The following is a 5791-nucleotide window of genomic DNA, read 5'->3' on the forward strand; positions in this document are numbered from 1 at the left end:
TTTAAGATAACTATTATTAAAGTATTTTTGTCCTTATAATATTAAATGACTAGATTATCCCAAGAAATGTGGTCTCTTGTATCCATAGTTTAGGTGTTTAGCTATATTTTAAGAAATAACGTGAATAGGGATGGCAAAAGGCGGGTGCGGGGGCTTTATTTATTTTTTTAATTTTTTTAAATTATTGTGAATTTGAAAAGAATTAATGATCAAGAAGTTGTTATAATCATAAATAAAAAAAAAGAAAATGAATATTTTAAAGTAAAATAATAAATAAAGCAAACAAAAGCTTAGAATTTTTTTTTAACGCTGGATTCTCTAATTCAAACACTCTCTTAATTAATTAATGTATAAAAGAGAGTTTAGTATCATAATTTTACCTTTTCTGAATCATCATTGATATAAATTAAGAATTTAAGTTTTCTTTTTCTATTTTTATGTTACTTTTGAATTTTAATTATATTATTCTAATTTATAAATTTTTTTTTTAAAAAATAGTGGGTTCGGACTTTTTTTCTTGAGCCCTTGTCCACATAAGGGCAGGGTCAAAGCCCGAGAGCCCAGGCTTTTTGGTCTACCCTATTTGTGAATTATCATCCAAAGTCTGGAAGTAAATAATATCATCCAAACCCTTGACTTCATATTATTCTCAATCTTTTACTTCTTTTAGTTTCCTTACAAATTCATCCCCCAATTCACAATTTGTTTTCTTATATAATTAATAGTTCTCTACTTGAGGCTCCCTTTTCTTTTTCGAAGCTTAATATAAGGATTATATAGAAGAAGGATATATTATCTTTAAAGGAGAAGCTAAGGTCTAGCTTTAGTAATAGATAGGACTCAGGTCTTGAGTTTGAACTTCACTAGTATGCATACATACATACATACATACATACATATATATATATATATATCACTAAGGTGAGGGCGCTCTCATTATTTTAAATGCGGACACTGTTGTTAAGTTGTGCGGTTTAATAGTATTAAAATCTGATTCTATTAAACCCAATGGCTTAAAAGTGTATTCGCATGAAAAAAAATAAATAAATAAAGGTGCCCGCACTAGAGAAGGACTACATGTATATAAAATTAAGACTCAGGTCTTGAGTTTGAACTTCATTAGTATACAAAGTCTAACAGAAAAAAATATTTAGGATATACAAAGAGTCAAAATCTGGCACCTATAAAATAACATTGAATTCTCATATTCGATTATCATACTTTTCATTGGACCTACCTAGTGCAAAAATATTCCCATACGGATTGCCCATTCATTGTTAAAATATATATCTTCCTTGAATTCTTTAACATGTCCACCACTTGTCCAAAGTACTGAAAAACTTTTGGAAATGTACAACGAAACAAATAATTTGTTATGTAGGGTTTCCAAGCTCTGGGTTTGAACTTAGTTTGTTGTATAGAGACTTACAATTCAGCTTCCAGACTTTGGGTTTTTGAAAGGGATGTTGGTCTTCATTATATGCTTCATATTTTTTGTTTTCTAGTTTCTATTTCAGGGTGTTAGGCTGTTTTGTCCCCGATTCTCTCGGTTGTTTTATTACTTTTACTTTGTTTTAATAAAAGCCTCTCTTGATCTCGAGGTTAATTTATTTGAGGGGTCAAAAAAAGGTAGAATGTAGTTCGCATAAAGCTATGGATAATATGATTGCATATAATGTTATTAGGAGCTAACAAATTTTTCATAAACCTCATTGAAGTGAGGCCATTTATTAAATTAAAAGAGGTAATATTAAAACTAAATCATTATATATACTTATATACATGCGGGTATCCTTATTGTTTTTAATGCAGACATGTTATAAAATCATATGATTGAATAAAGTCATTGTACAATTCACTACAAAGCTATATAGTTTAATAGAGTGTTTGCATTAATTTTATTAAAGCATATGGTATCATAATATGTATGCATGAAAAAAATGAGTGTGTCCACATAAGAGACGGACTATACACACACACACTGGGGATAATTCAATTATAGTATATTGCTTAAATTGGTTGTATTAAATTAAAAATGGAAACAATAATGGTGTGTTTACTTGAGGGTTTAGGGAATGTGAATGAAACTCATGTTTACTTGGCAAAATGGAAATTGGGAATGAGAATAAAATGTGTGGGTTTCACATAATTTGGGAATAAGGAATTAGAATCTCATTCCCATTGGGGGTTGGGAATAAGGATTCTCATTCCTTGAACTGACTTTTTTGTCCTTATAATTTTTTTTCATATTTCCCGAATTACCCTCGTTAAAATCACACTTAATTTTATTATTTTAAATGTCATTATTATTATTATTATTAAATTTTATTAACTTTATTATTTTAATTATTATTAATTATTGTTATTATTATTTTTATTAATATTATCATTATTAACAATAATAATAATTATTATTAATTTTATTTTTTTAATTAATATCATTTTTATAATAATATTTATACATGTATCTACTTAATGAAAATTACATTATTTAATACTACAAGTATTTTGGTAAATTGATTCTCATTCCCATTTATTTTAGTAAGTAAACACATCAATGACATTTCAGTACATTCCTATTCTCATTTATTTTTGCCAAATAAACATTAGAATCTCATTTTTATTCCAGTCCATTCTCATTTCATAAAATAAACGCAACATAAGAAGAATCCTCCTGCAAAGAGCAAATCTTCACAATGAGATACTAAAAAGAATTAAAAAAAAAAAGAATCTACAATAGAAAGACACCCTGTGTACATGACTACATGCTGTACATATATATACACACACACATAAATCTATATATACACACATATATCAAACATTAATACTTTAATCGAAGAAGAGACACGTGAAAAGATCGCTTGTTGATTATTAATGGTCAACATTTTGACACTTGGCCACGTGATGTGAACTTGTTTAAATTCCCTGCCGAGGTCGGCAGAATTGTAAAACAGCTTGAAAAATCGAGAAAATTGGATCAATATGTAATTGTCAAATGGAATAGAGAAGAAGCAGCAACGTGGACCTGGACTTGGCCGTTAAAATTTTGGTTCGAAGAACATACAGAATCTTTTTATCACATGCGAGATTTAACAATCCAACCACCGACAACTTTTTTTTTTTTTTAATTTGTTTGCTGCACATCCCACGTGCAGCAAAATACTGGCTTTTGGATTCATATCCAAAGGCACCAAAGATCCCAGATGCTTTTTTAATCTGAGAATTTTGGATTTGAAAATCCCCCTTTATATATAGTAATTTTTTAATAAAGGAACCCTTATTTTAATATAGTAATTAGTAAAAGACAACTTGAAATGATCCATTCTGAACTCTGAGTGAATCTATCTAATTTCATCTACTATGACTAAATAAACTTATTAATAAGGATGTTGCTGAAAATTCAATAGAATTCTCTCTGTATTTTTTACATTTCCATCTTGTAAATAAGCAAAATAAGGACTCTCAAAATAATTCAATAGACATTGATTAATCAACATTCTCAACATGATACCACACTTCATAGTAAATAATATATTTAAACATTTTCATCCTAAATGATCTCATCCAATGTCACTCAACATCTACAAAGTATCCAAAGAGTATATTTTAGTTAATGCCAACAAACATTAAACGTTGAATTTAAAAATAACTATAGTCGTTGGGTCGATTAGTGCACCTACAACCTCGTGGGAGAGGGGGAATATAATAAAATGAGGTAAGTATAACACTTAGTGAGTGGATAATAGGTTCTGAAAATAAACTTATTTTAAAATAATTATACTATTGCCATATACAATATCTCACACTGTACATAAAAACATAAGTAAAATGTTTAAACTTTAAATCAAGTAATTGGTTGATACTGTACGTAATAATCATGGAATCATATCAAAAGATTATAAATATATGATTCTAAAACTTTCATTAAACAAATACTCAGGAAAATAACCTTATCATACTCAGACCTCATATTGTGTGATAAATGACATACTAAAAGTGTGTTATCTGAAATGCTAGTTATGCAACCCAAGAGGAGAGGTGAATTGAGTTTTTTAAACTTAAGCTAAATAAATCGCACAACAATTTAATCTAATGCCTTAATGAAATAAAAAAAAATAAATTTAACAATACTCAAATAAAAAAACAATAAATTTAACAATACTAAAAAATAAAAGAGTAAGGGAAGAGAGAGCAAACACAAAGATTTTTATGTGGTTCGGCAATCCTAGCTTACGTCCACGCCTCCAAGCAAACCAAACTTAAGGATTTCACTATCCAAGCCTCACAAGCCTTCAAATTTTAACAATTGACTTCTAAGGTGTCAATAAACCTTTACAATAAGAGATTATCCTCCAATCTCTTAACCCAAGTGTTTCTCACACTCAAACTCTCACAAAATTGATAAAGAAATGAAGATTACAACAAACAACTCTCTTTTAGAGTAAATATACAAATGATAGCTCAATGAAGATTTAATCTTTGATGATTTGCGAATTGAAAGCTCAAAATATGTTGTTTCAAACTTGTTTATGCTTGTAAAAGTCTTAAAATTGAAGTTGGATTTGAGTTTATATAGCTTAATTCGAAAAATTAGCCGTTATAGGCAAATTTCAGCAAGCAAGTGGCTAGTCACTTAATTTAGCCGGCTCTCCGCTTCAGAACAGTAAATTTACCTTTAAATTTGAATTTACTATAGTAATACTGTTCACAAAATTATATTTTGCCCAAAACTCTCTGTAATTATACTATGGCCCAAAATGATATAGAACTTTGCAAATAAATCTAATTTTAGAATTTCTAAATAATACCTGTCATTCCCAAAACTTTCTGCCAGTACGATATGACCCAAAATATAATAATATTTTTCAAAGAAGTCCTTTTAAAACTTTAACAAAATACTTATAAATTTTAAAGTTTTCAAAATCTTTTCAATTTAATCCAAAATTTGAAAATATGAAATTTTTCCCAGGTGGCTAGCCACTAGGCCTCAGGCGATTAGCCGCTAACTCTCTATCTATTTTTAATATTTATACTTTGGGCCTAAACGTTTAGAAATTATAGTATTACCCAAAATGTTTGAAAAATTTATAAATAGGTCTAAATCCAGAACTTAAAACAAGACTTAGTAAAATCAAAGATTGCAAAATTTTTTGATTTTAGTCCACATCTTGAAAAACAACTAACTTCATAAAATATTTAGCTTATACTTGTAAAACATTTGATTTATGAAAAAAATAATGATTTATTAAACAAAATCTTGAGCTTCTCAAATGCTAAACCATTCATATATTAAACCATACCGGATTTATAAGAATTGTCGCAATAATGAGTCCGTTGAGCTCTAAACTTTATTCTTGATCGCGTCGTTGTCAGTTGAGTGTCTTGAACTTGATTTCATGTGATTCATTTCATCATAAATATTTTCCTTCAAGAACTAGTGAAATGTGAAATACAATATTTTTCAAATCACTTAAGACATATGTTTTTTATCATCAAAATTACATTATGTGTAAGCCCTTTAGGCTAACATTATTGTGCCCGAATTTACAACCAATAGACCAATGATGTACCATCTCATATATCTTATTATATTGCATGCATAAAGTAGCCTCCAAGGGCTAGAAGCCCCCAAGCACGCGGACTAAGGCCTTGTATGTGCTCAAACGGGTCCTAAAGTTCTCTATCTCAACTGTATTAACAGAATCTTTATATATGGAGGGAGGGTAATGTCTAACTATTTTGAAAATAAAATCTTATACAAATGAAAATAAGATTTTAAACATACTTT

This window comes from Citrus clementina, unplaced genomic scaffold, assembly GCF_000493195.1.
Source record: "Citrus clementina cultivar Clemenules unplaced genomic scaffold, Citrus_clementina_v1.0 scaffold_5, whole genome shotgun sequence".
Classification (NCBI taxonomy): Eukaryota; Viridiplantae; Streptophyta; class Magnoliopsida; order Sapindales; family Rutaceae; genus Citrus; species Citrus x clementina.